The 12761-nt window shown below is 35.7% G+C and overlaps 1 pseudogene; it reads right to left on the reverse strand.

The window, feature by feature from the left end:
* Nucleotides 1-2950: 2950 nt before the first annotated feature.
* Nucleotides 2951-9926, reverse strand: LOC132373714 (GTP-binding nuclear protein Ran-like; annotated as a pseudogene).
* Between the last annotated feature and the right edge of the window lie 2835 nt (nt 9927-12761).

Genomic DNA, 12761 nt, shown 5'->3' on the forward strand with positions numbered 1-12761 from the left:
TTATCAGGGTAATGCAAATTAAAACGAGATACGACTACATAATTCTTAGAATGCCAAAATCCAGAACACTGACGACACCAAATGCTAATGAGGATGTGGAGCAGCAGGAACTCTTGTACATTGCTCATGGGAATGCAAAGTGGTACAGACACTTTAGAAGACAGCTTGATGGTTTTTTACAAAACAATACTCTTACCATGCAATCCAGCAGTTATGCTCCTGTGTATTTAACTAAAAGAACTGAAAACTTATGTGCACGCAAATATCTGCATGCAGATGTTTATAGCAGCTTTGTTCATAATTGCCAAAACTTGGAAACAACTAAGATGTCTTTCAGTAGGTGTATGCATAAATAACTGTGGTATATCCAGATGACGGAATATTATTCAGTGCTAAAAAGAAGTGAGCTATCAAGCCATGAAAAGAGATGGAGGAAACTTAAATTCATATCACTAAATACAAGAAACCAATTTGAAAAGGCTGCATACTCTATGATTCCAACTATGTGACATTCTGGAAAAGGCAACAGCATGGAGATGGTGAAAAGATCAGTGGTATGCGTGTGTGTGGTGAGGGGGTGGAGGATGGAGAGGGAGGATGAATAGGAGAAACACAGAGAATTTTAGGGCAGTGAATTTATTCTGTATGATACTATAATGATAGATATATGTCATTACACTTTTTATATGTTATACATTATATATTTTACATTATTTGTTTGTTCAAACCCATAGAACGTACAACACCAAGAGTGAACCCTAATGTAAATCATGGACCTTAGGAGATTATGATGTGTAGGTTCATCAACTGTAACAAATGTACCACTCTGGTGAGGGAGACCATGCACGTATGGAAGCAGGGAGTATATGGGAAATCTCTGTACCTTCCTCTTAATTTACTTGTGAATCTAAAGGTGCTCTTAAAAAATAGTATTTTTTTATATAACATATATAAAATAAAAAATTTAAATGCATGACTGAGCTGAGGCCAGAAACAACAAAAATGTATAAGTCTATGGCAGTAAAAGAGAACTGGAGATGGCATTTAACCTGGCACTATCTACCTATCAGTGTGGACGGAATCTGGGTTTTAATAAATCACCTGGATCATGAACAAGAGACAAAGTCTGGGGTCTGAGTATGTATAGTGAGATATCAGAGAGAAGAAAACTCGCATGAGACCAAGATCTGCAAAGAGTGATACCCTCACTGAGTAAACTGGGGAAAACCCCACCACACAACATAAGATTGTGACCATATGACCATGTTTTGTTTTTGGATCTAGATAGAAGATACCTACCCTGAAATTTCCTAATCGTAAGCCTGAGACCTACCTGTATGGCCCATAAAACTCCAAGTCAACAATTTAAAGAGTCAGATATGCAAGGACTGCAGTTACAGAAATTATGAGAAACAGAATACAAAATAACTATGTTTATACTTCAATAACTATGATATACTTCAAGAAATAGTAAATGGAAATGAAAATAAGAGGACATAAAAGAAGATTATTGAAACTGGCTAATCAGATTTAAAAATGAACCAAATAGAAGCTCTAGAAATCTAAATATTAATAAGTAAAATTAAAACCTCAATAGATCAGTAAATTATACCTAGCTGAAGAAAGAAGGATGGACCTTGAAAATAAATCTAAAAAAAGAATACAACTATAGCTCAGAGAGACAAAGGATGAAATAAAGTTAAAGAGATCTTAAAAGCTATGAAGGATAAAGTGAAAAGGCCTTTTATATGCTTCATTCTAGGTCCCAGAATGATTAAAGAGAATGAGAAAGTTATGGATTGACTTTTATTTATCTTGCTTATGATCTTTTGGCTCCCTGAATCTGAAAATGTATGTCTTTCAATAATTCATGAAAATTATCAGTTTTTCATCTTTTTAAATATTGCCTATGTTGGTAGTAAATTTTTTCAGGTTTTATTTGCTCAAAATATTTTTATTTTCCTTCCTTTTAAAAGAGTTTCGCTGAGATACAGAGTTTTAAATTTGCTAGTTATTTCTTATCAACATTTTGAAAGTGTCATTTCAATATCTTTTGGTACCTAGTATTGTTCTTGGAGCAGCTGTCAATCTAATGGTTATTCCGTTGTAGGTTTGATGGATATTCTTTCCTCTACTTTTTTTTTTTTTTTTTTAAGGTTTTTTTTTTTTTAAACATCTTTATTGAAGTATAATTGCCTTACAATAGTGTGTTAGCTTCTGCTTTATAACAAAGTGAATCAGTTATACATATACAATATGTTCCCATTTCTCTTCCCTCTTGCATCTCCCTCCCTCCCACCCTCCCCATCCCACCCCTCTAGGTGGTCACAAAGCACCGAGCTGATCTCCCTGTGCTATGCGGCTGCTTCCCACTAGCTATCTATTTTACATTTGGTAGTGTATATATGTCCATGACACTCTCTTACCCTGTCACATCTCACCCCACCCCCTCCCCATATCCTCAAGTCCATTCTCTAGTAGGTCTGTGTCTTTATTCCCGTCTTGCCACTAGGTTCTTCATGGCCTTTTTTTTTTTTTTTCCTTAGATTCCATATATATGTGTTAGCATACTGTATTTGTTTTACTTTTTTTTTTAAGATAGTTGAAATACAACTTTATTCTAATTCTAAACAAAAAGGAATGGGAATGACAGTAACAAACAAGATTCCAGCACTGAATATTGTGATGTGACTGTAACAGTCTTACACTTGAAATTCAAGGAGGAAACCACTTGTTCCAAAACAGCTAAATATGCAGGTCCAAAAAATGAAGGTATTTTTTTAACTGCCACATTCACTCCGAAGCCCATTCATCTCCTTCAGTATCCCAAAGATTAAACACATGTTCTGCTTAACTATGTAACAAAGTGGCAAACACGCTGCACTACTGACATCACAGGACAGTTGCCTATAAAACTAGACTTCTGACACTGGGATCCAGCTTCACTTTCTCACAAGTCATCATCTTCATCCGGGAGAGCAGTTGTCTGAACAACCTCTAGATAATGCTCGTACTGCGCTGCCGTGGCTGGGTCCATGACCGCCTCTGGCGGGGTGAGAGCAGACATGGCGACGAACTCCAAGTTAGGGTCTCCGATCAGATTTCTAGCAAGCCAGAGGAAGGGCTTTTCAAAGTTGTAGTTACTTTTGGCAGAAATGTCATAGTACTGAAGATTATTCATTTGGTGGAAGACAATTGACTTTGCCTTAAATTTTCTGTCCTTAATATCCATTTGGTTTCTACACAACACAGTGGGGATGTTCTCACATAGTAGTACCAGATCTCTATGCCAGTTAGGCACGTTCTTGTAAGTAACTCTTGATGTTACATCAAACATTCATAACGGCACACTGAGCTTGGATATAATAGCCATCTCCCAGTCCAACAAATTTCTCCTGACCAGCTGTATCCCGTATATTGAACTTAATAGGTCCTCTGTTGTTATGGAACACAAAGGGGTGGACCTCAACACCCAAGGTAGCTACATACTTGTCTCAAATTCACCAATCAGATGACGTTTCAGGACTGTAGTTTTTCCAGTACCACCATCACCAACCAATACAAGCTTAAACTGAACTTGGGGTTCTCCTTGGGCTGCTATCGTGACGTTACTTCCAGAAGTGTCTCCACCTCCATCTCTCTTTCCTCTACTTTTAATATCATCTGTTTGGGGTGCTACAGAAACTCAGTAAAGAAACTTGAGGGAGGGAAATAATCCCAGAAATGTATGAGATGCAAGAGGAATGATGAGCAAAGAAAAAAAGTAAACATAAAGCTAAAGAAATAATAAAATGTGTAATTATTGGCATTTCAAAAAACCAAGATAGAGAAATTCTTATGCCACATTCTCTAATTACGATGCAATTAAGTTGAAAATAATAACATAAATATAATTAAAATAATTCCAAACTTTTAGAAATTAAAAAACACAGTTCTAATGGAAATTTAGAAATATTATAATTAAAGCAAAAAAAATATAAATATTACTTGTCAGAACTTGTGAAGGTAAACTTATGGCCTTAAAGTCTTATTAAAATAAAGTTGAAAATTGATGAAATAAGCATTTCAGTAAGCATTTCTAATTTCAATAAGCATTTCAACAAATTTCTAATTTGTTAAGCATTTCTTAACAAATTAGAAAAAGAACAACACAATGAACTCAAAGTGAAAGAAAGGATAAAATAAAGGAAAGAGCAGACACAAATGAAAATAGAAAACAAGATAGAGAGTATAAACAAAAAAATTGGAATGGTTAATGCAATTGACAGACTCTAATCAAAAACATTAAACGTCACAACAAAAAGATTAGGAATGAATAAATGAACAAAATAAAAACACAGGAGGTATTTTAAGTATTCTAAAAACCTTATGGCAAAAAATTTGAAATATATGTAAAATAGACAATGCTCTAGAAAAATAGAAATTACCAATCTAAAATAGAAATCTGTGTTGTTATAAAGCAAGCAATACATTTATATGCTCATGTAACAATAAAAGAAATTGAATCACTAGATCAAAATAGTATCATAAAGAAAACCCTAGGTCCAGATAATTTTATGAATCCCACCAATAATTTAAGAAGCATATAATTTTGACCTTAATGTATTTTCAGAAAATATAAAAAGGGGAACATTCCCCAACTTCTTTATTAAAAATGGTATGAGCTTGATACCAAACTCAGACAAGAATACGAAACAAGGTAATTGTAGCCTGAATCTCCCTCCTGACTAAAGAATCAATTCTAAATGCACTTGAATTAAGCTCTCAAACATACTGTTAAGGAGTTAAAGTCATACTGTTATATGAAGTTAAAGTTGGTTTAATTAGAGGAATAGAAAGTTTGTTCAGTAGTAGAATATCTAAGTGTCTGTATTAAAATTTTAATGTAGAAAAACTTACTATTATTGCAATAGATGCAGAAAAAACCATTGTATAACATTTAACAATTCTTGATAAAAGCTCTTAGTAAAATAGAAATAGAAACTTCCTTAATTTTACAAAAGATATATCCACACATACACACAAACATGCAAAACATAGCAAGTATTCTACTTAACATCAGAAGCAAGAAAAGGTGTCCATTAATGGTTCTTTTTTTTTTCTTCCAGTTTTATTGAGGTATGATTGATATACAGTACTGTATAAGTTTAAAATATAATGATTTGACTTACACACACCATAAAATGATAATCACATTCAATAAGTTTAGTGAACATCTCATATAGATACAAAATTAAAGAAAAAGAAAAAAGTTTTCTTTTGATTAGAACTCTTAGGATCTACTCTCTTAAAAACTTCATACCTAACATACATCAGTGTTAATTATATTTATCTTTCTGTAAATTACATCCCTAATACTTATTTATCTCACGACTGGAAGTTTGTACCTTTTGACTGATTTCATCCAATCAGTTCACCCTCCTCTCACCTCTCATGACTGGTAACCACAAATCTGATCTCTTTTCCCATCAGTTTGTTTGTTTGTTCATTTTTGAAGTAGAATTGACCTACAACACTGTGTTAGTTCCTGGTACACAGCATAGTGATTTGGTACTTCTGTACATTTCAAAATAATCACCATGATAAGTCTAGTTAGGATATGTCAGCATACAAACACATTACATAGTTATTGACTATATTCCTCACACTGTACATTTCATACCTGTGACTCATTTATTTTGCAACTAGAAGTTTGTACCTCTTAATCTCCCTCACCTATTTCTTTCCTCCCCCCATCCCTCTCTCCTCAGGCAACCACCTGTTTTTTTCTCTGTGTGTATAATTCTGTTTCTGCTTTGCTATGTTTGTTCATTTGTTTTATTTTTTAGATTCCACATATAAGTGAAATCATACAGAATTTGTCTTTCTGTCTGATTTATTTCATTTAGTGTAATGCCCTCTATGTTCATTCATGTTATCACAAATGGCAAAAATTCATTCTTTGTATGGCTCAGTAATATTCCATTGTATATATGTATACTACCTCTTCTATATCCATTCATCTATCAATAAACACATAGGTTGATTTCATATTGGCTATTCTAAATGGTGCTGCAATGAACACAATGGTGCATATATCTTTTGGAACTAGTGTTTTTGTTTCCTTTGGACAAATACCCAGGAATGGAATTGCTGGATCATGTGATAGTTCTATTCTTAATTTTTTGAGGAGTATCCACAATGTTTTCCATAGTGGCTGCACCAATTTACATTACAACCAACAGTGCAGAAGTGTTCCCTTTTATCTACATCTTCATCAACAGTTGTTACTTAGTATCTTTTTGATTATAGCTATTCTGACAGGCATGAGGTAGTATCTCATTATGGTTTTGACTTGCATTTCCCTGATGATTAGTGATGTTGAGCACCTTTCTTTGTGCCTGTTGGCCATCTGTATATGTATATATTTTTAAATTTTTATTTATTTGGCTGTGCTGGTCTTAGTTGCAACACTTGGGGTTTTCATTGTGGCATGTGGGATCTTTGTTGCAGCATGTGGGATATAGTTCCCAGACCAGGGATCGAACCCGGGCCCCCTGCACTGGGAGCAAGGAATCTTAACCACTGGACCACCAGGGAAGTCCCCATCTGTATGTCTTCTTTGGAAAAAATTCTGCTCAGATCCTCTGTCGATTTTCTAATGAGTTTTTTTTTTTTTTTTTATGTTGAGTTGTATGAGTTCTTTGTATATTTAGGGTATTAACCCCTTATCAGATATGTCATTTGCAAATATCTCCTCCCATTCTGTAGACAATCTTTTCATTTTGTTGGTGATTTCCTTTGCTGTGCAAAAGCTTTTTAGTTTGTTGTAGTTCCATTTGTTTTTTTTTTTTTTTTTTGCTTTTGATTTCCTTGCCTGAAGAGACATATCCAAAAATATATTACTAAGACTGATGTCAAAGAGAATACTGCTTATGTTTTCTTCTAGGAGTTATACAGTTTCAGATCTTCCATTTAAGTCTTTAATCCATTTTGAATTTGTTTTTGTGCATGGTGTGAGAGAGTAGTCTCATTTGATTATTTTGGATGTAGCTCTCCAATTGTCCCAACACTGTTCATTGAAGAGGCTGTCTTTATCCCATTGTATATTCTTGCCTCCTTTGTTATAGATTAATTGTCCATATAAATGTGGGTTCATTTCTGGGCTCTCTATTCTGTTCCATTGATCTATGTTTCTTGTGTTTGTGCAAGTAATATACTGTTTTAATTACTATAGCTGTGCCGTATAGTTTGAAATCAGTGAGCATGACACCTCCACCTTTGTTCTGCTTTCTCAAAATTGTTTTGGCTATTTGGGGCCTTTTGTGCTTCCATACAAATTTTAGAATTATTTGTTCTAGTTCTGTGAAAAATACCATTGGTATTTTGATAGGGATTGCACTGACTCTGTAGATTGCCTTGAGTAGTGTGGTCATTTTAACAATATTAATTCTTCCAACCCATGAACAAAGTATATCTTTCCATTTGTTTGTGTCCTCTTTGATTTTTTTCAACAGCATCTCATAGTTTTCTGAGTACAGGGCTATTACTTCCTTAGTTAGATATATTCTGAGGCATTTTATTATTTTTAAAAAATTGTAAATGGGCTTGTTTTCTTAATTTATCATTCTGATAGTTCATTCTTAGTGTATCAAAATGCAACAGATTTCTGTATATTAATTTTAGATCCTGCAAGTTTACTGAATTCACTGATCAGCTCTAGTTTTGTTTTTTTTTTTTGATGGCATCTTGAGGATTTTCTATGTATAATATCATATGCAAACAGTGACAGTATTACTTCTTCCTTTCCAATTGGATTCCTTTTATTTATTTTTCTTGTCTGATTGCTGTGACTAGGACTTCCAATACTATGCTGAGTAAAAGTGGCAAGGATGGGCATCCTTGTCTTTTTCCTGATCTGAGGGGAAATTCATTCTTTTAACATAATGTCAGTTGTGGACTTATCATGTATGGCCTTTAAAATGTATGGCCTTTATAATGCTAAGGTGTGTTCCATCTATACCCAATTTGTTGAGTATTTTTAACAAATAGATGTTGAATTTTGTTAAAGGCTTTTTCCACATCTATTGAGATGATCATATGTTTTTTATATTTCAATTTGTTAATGTAGTGTATTACACTGATTGATTTGTGGATATTGAACCATATTTACATCCCTGAGATAAACCCCACTTGATCATGGTGTATGATCCTTTTAATGTATTGTCGAATTTGGTTTGCTAATATTTTGTTGAAGATTTTTGCATCTATATTCTTCAGTGATATTGGCCTGTAATTTTCTTTTTTTGTGATATCTTTCTCTGGTTTTGGCATCAAAGTGATGCTGACTTTATAGAATGAGTTTAGAAGCATTCCCTGCTCTGCAATTTTTTTGAATAGTTTGAGAAGAATAGGTGTCTATTTTTTTTTTTTAATTTGCTAAAATTCACCTATGAAGCCATTTGTTCTTGGACTTTTGGAGGATTTGTTTTATTACTAATTCAATTTCATTAATGGTAATTTGTCTGTTCATATTTTCGATTTCTTCCTGGTTCAGTCTTGGAACACTGTACATTTCCAGGAATTTGTCCATTTTAGATTGTCCACTTAATCAGCATATATGCTTATGGGCTGGGCTGGGCCACAAGACTGCTGGCTGAGAAGTTTCAGGGGTCCCAGGGTTATTGCTGGCCCACTGGTGGACAGACCCAGATTCTGGTGTGGGTGATTGCATTGCTGGGGGTCCCAGATATATTGTTTGCCTGCTGGTGCATAGGGCTGCTTCCTGAGGCCAATGACTATGGTGTCTGTTGTGTCCCAAAGCTGGTGTTGGCCAGCTGATGAGTGGGGCTGAATACTGGGGTGGCTGGCTGAGAAGCCAGGGTGTCTCAGAGCTGGGATTGGACTGATGGTGGGTTGGCCTGGGGCTCCAGAGGGTCATGAGCCTTGTGTTGGCCTGCTCTTTGGTGGAGCTGAGTCCTGGCAGGTCCCATAGCTAGAGTAGGCTCACTGGTGGTTGGAACCCTGTTCCAAGGTCTCTCGCTGCAGGGCTCTGGGGGTTCTGGAGCTGGTGTCAGTCAGCAGGTGGATGAGGCTGGATTCTGCCATGGCTGACTGAGGGTCCCAAGGTGTCCCAGAGCTGGTGGGTCCTAGAGCTGGTGTCAGCCCACTGGTGGGCAGGGCTGAGGCCCAGGGGGTCTGAGGGCTAGTGCCAGGTCACTGGTGTGCAGGGCTGGGTCTCAGGAGCTCTGGGCTCAGGGGTTCTTAAAGCACCAGGTCTGGTGGGTGGGGCTGAGGTGTCCCAGCACTCGTGCCCACAGGCTAGTGAAAGGGGCTGGCACTAATAAACTAGAGGGATGATTCCACAATGGCACTTGCCAGCACCAGTGTCCACGTGATAGAACAAGCTTCCCAAAATAGCTGCTGCCTGTATCACTTTTGCCTCCTGCCTCTCCAGGAGGCTTTCCAAGATCAGCAGGTGGATCTGACCCAGGCTCCTTTCAAATTACTGCTTCTGCCCTGGGTCCCGGAGTGTGTGAGATTTTGTGTGTGTCCTTTAAGAGTCAAGTCTCTTATTTCCCACAGCCCTCTGGCTCTCCTGAAAATAAGCCCCACTGACCTTCAAAGCCAAATGTTCTGGGTATTCATCTTCCCGGTACAGGACTCCAGGGCTGGGGAGCCCACTTTGGGGCTTGGACTCCTTGCTCTTTGGGAACAACCTCTGCAATTATAATTATCCTCCTGTTTGTGAGTTGCCCACTTGGGTGTATTGGTCTTGACTACACCATATCTCCATACCTCCTACCCATCTCGTTATGGTTCCTTTTATATATCTTTAGTTGTAGAAGGTCTTTTCTGCTGGTGTTCCAGTTTTTCTCATCAGTAGTTGCTCTATAAGTAGTTGAAATTTTGGTGTGCCCATGAGAGGGGTCTTCACACTCCACCATCTTGGCCACTCCCCGCAATGGCTCTTCTTTTCAACACTGTCCTGAAGATCCTAGCAGCTGCAATCTAGCCAGAAAAAGAAATAAAATGTATCAAGGTTGGCAAGAAAGAAATAAAACTGTCATTATTTGTAGCTGACTGTCAGTATTGAGAACATAAAATAATCTATAGACAAATTATTAGTATTAACAAGGCTGGCAGCTAGAAATCATCATTGAGAAGTCAGTCACATCTCTAAATACTAGTAACACATAAAATTTCATTAAGGAGAAAGAATGATTTGATTACAAACCTCAGAGAAAGACCCACAATTTGTAGACATTTAATCAGTGACAGAGATGGCACTGGAGATAAGTGGAAAAAGCATGAACTTTCCCATAAATGGCATTAGATAGATTGTGAATAAGAAAAAATATGAAAGTGGACTCCACCTTCACAATATACTAAAAAACATAATAAATTCAGGCATATTAAAGATGTAAATATAAAAGGCAAAATTATAAATATTTTGGAAGATAATATAGGAGACAGTATTCATGATCTCAGATAGGGAAGGATTTCTTAAATAGGACTAAAAAAAAGAAAAAAACACCAACCATAATGGTAAATATTGATAAATTTGACTACATTATAATTAAGAACCTCTCTATCAAAATACAGAATCGGTGAATCAACAATTACCTCAAAATAAAATATTAAAAATTTTGCTTAGTTAAATTCAAACACATTATTAAAAAAGTAAAGGTAAGCAAAAACCTGGGAAAAGTTACTTGCTTACATAAAATTGACAATTAATTAGGATGCCATATTCCAATAATAGGAATACATAAGGTATCATTATTTATGTAACAAAAGCCAGAAAATGGTAAAGATAAAGATGATCAAAGGATATGAATGTCTTAAATAGTATCAATTTGGAAATATCTCAAATATCAATGGAGAGTAGAATAAATTATGGTACACTAGAATGTTAAACAGAGAAATTTAAAAATGAACCCCTGCCTTCGGTATAACATGTAAATGTTTAAAAAAAATGATGTCAAATAAAAAAAAAATAAAAAGATATAGTAGAATACACACAGTTTTTATTTTATTTAACAAACATTTTTAACATATAATTACCAGTGTTGGACCAGATATTTGATGATTATTGATTCACTTAATTCTCTAAACAATTCAACAATGTAAACACTACTATTGGCTTCAGTTTAGAGATGCAGAAACTGAGGCATAGAAAGGTTAAGTAACTGCCCAATGGCACACATCTAGTAATAGGAATGGGCAATCTGGTTCCAGGGTCTAGAGTATGATTCCATTCATATAAAATTCAAAAGCAGGTACAGCTATACAACATATTGTATGTGTGTGTGTGCGTGTGTGTGTGTGTGTATGTATATATAACTATTTTAAAATGTTAAAAATAGATTAACGAAAAATACAGAGGGATTCAAAGAAATTGTCAATGTTCTCTTTCCTTTCCCCCCCTAGTTTTATTGAGATACAATTGACATACAGCACTGTTTAATATGTACAGCATAATGACTTGACTTACATGTATTATTAAATGATTACCACAATAAGTTTGGTTAACACCCATCATCTCTTACATACACAAAAGAAAAAAAGAAAAGAACACAAATATTTTTTCCTTGTGATGAGAACTCTTAGCAACATTTTCTTTCTTAGGAGAGCATCTAGGAGGTGTGTATATGGCTGTCAATTTTATTATTACTATTACTTTTCTCCGAAGTGTACATATACATTATATATGGTATTTCTTGGTATGTTATATTTCTCAATTTTTCAAAAGGTTAAAAGAAAGAGGTTGACCCTGATCAGAGAGTCCCTGTAGTGGAAGAGAAACCCGTACTTTCAGAACTTTTCTGTGAGTTAAGCCTGTGCCGAAGAAGACTGAATCATCCTGAAAGAATCCTACCCAAGAAGACAGCCATGGAAGGTGAGGGAACCACAACAGAAACAGGGTGAGTGGGTAGGATCTGAGAAGCTGAGGTTTGTCTGAGGGAACATAGTATAAATGAGGGTGCTGGGCAGTGGGAATGGGGAGAGCTGTCCAGGGAGCTCACAAAAGCAGTCCAAGAAAGAAAAGCCAGCATCTGAACTTCTGCCAGATGATAATGGCATCACAGAAGCAGGAGCTAGAGGTAGTAGAGAGAGAAGGGATGAAAGGGTAGAAACATAAGTTAGAAGAGTAAAGAATGAAGGGGGAGGAGGGAAGCTTTGACCTGGATAAGATTAAATTCTTAATATTAGATTGGACTGGACTTTATGACGCTTACAAATGAGGCTTTTTGGTAATTCATGTTAATGACAGGGAAAAGTTAAGGGACTCGGCCTGAGATAGTGTCCAAAATGGAAGACTTTATAGAACTTGTTTGAGGTCTAGGGGGAAGAATAAGTAAAGTTTCCTGCTTGCACTTTACCAAGTTCAATAAACTAACAAATTCAGATTATACATAAATCTCTATACCATTACCTTTTAAAAATAGGTTTACTGAGATATGATTTGAATAATTTAATATTCAATTTTTTAAAGTTTACAAGTCAGTGATTTTTAATATATCTACAAGGTTGTAAAGCCATAAAGAAAATTCCAGAATATTTTATTACTCCCAGAAAAGACACTATACAAATTATCAGTCATTCCCACTCCCACTATCCCCACCCGTGGCAACCACTAATCTACTTTCCATCTCTATGGATTTATCTATTCTGGACATTTCATATAAATGCGATCATGCAACATGTGGCCTTTTGTGTCTGGCTTCTTTTACTTAGCGAGGTGTTTTCAAGGTTCATCTATGTTGTAGAAGATACAC

This window comes from Balaenoptera ricei, chromosome 10 (assembly GCF_028023285.1).
Source record: "Balaenoptera ricei isolate mBalRic1 chromosome 10, mBalRic1.hap2, whole genome shotgun sequence".
Lineage (NCBI taxonomy): Eukaryota > Metazoa > Chordata > Mammalia > Artiodactyla > Balaenopteridae > Balaenoptera > Balaenoptera ricei.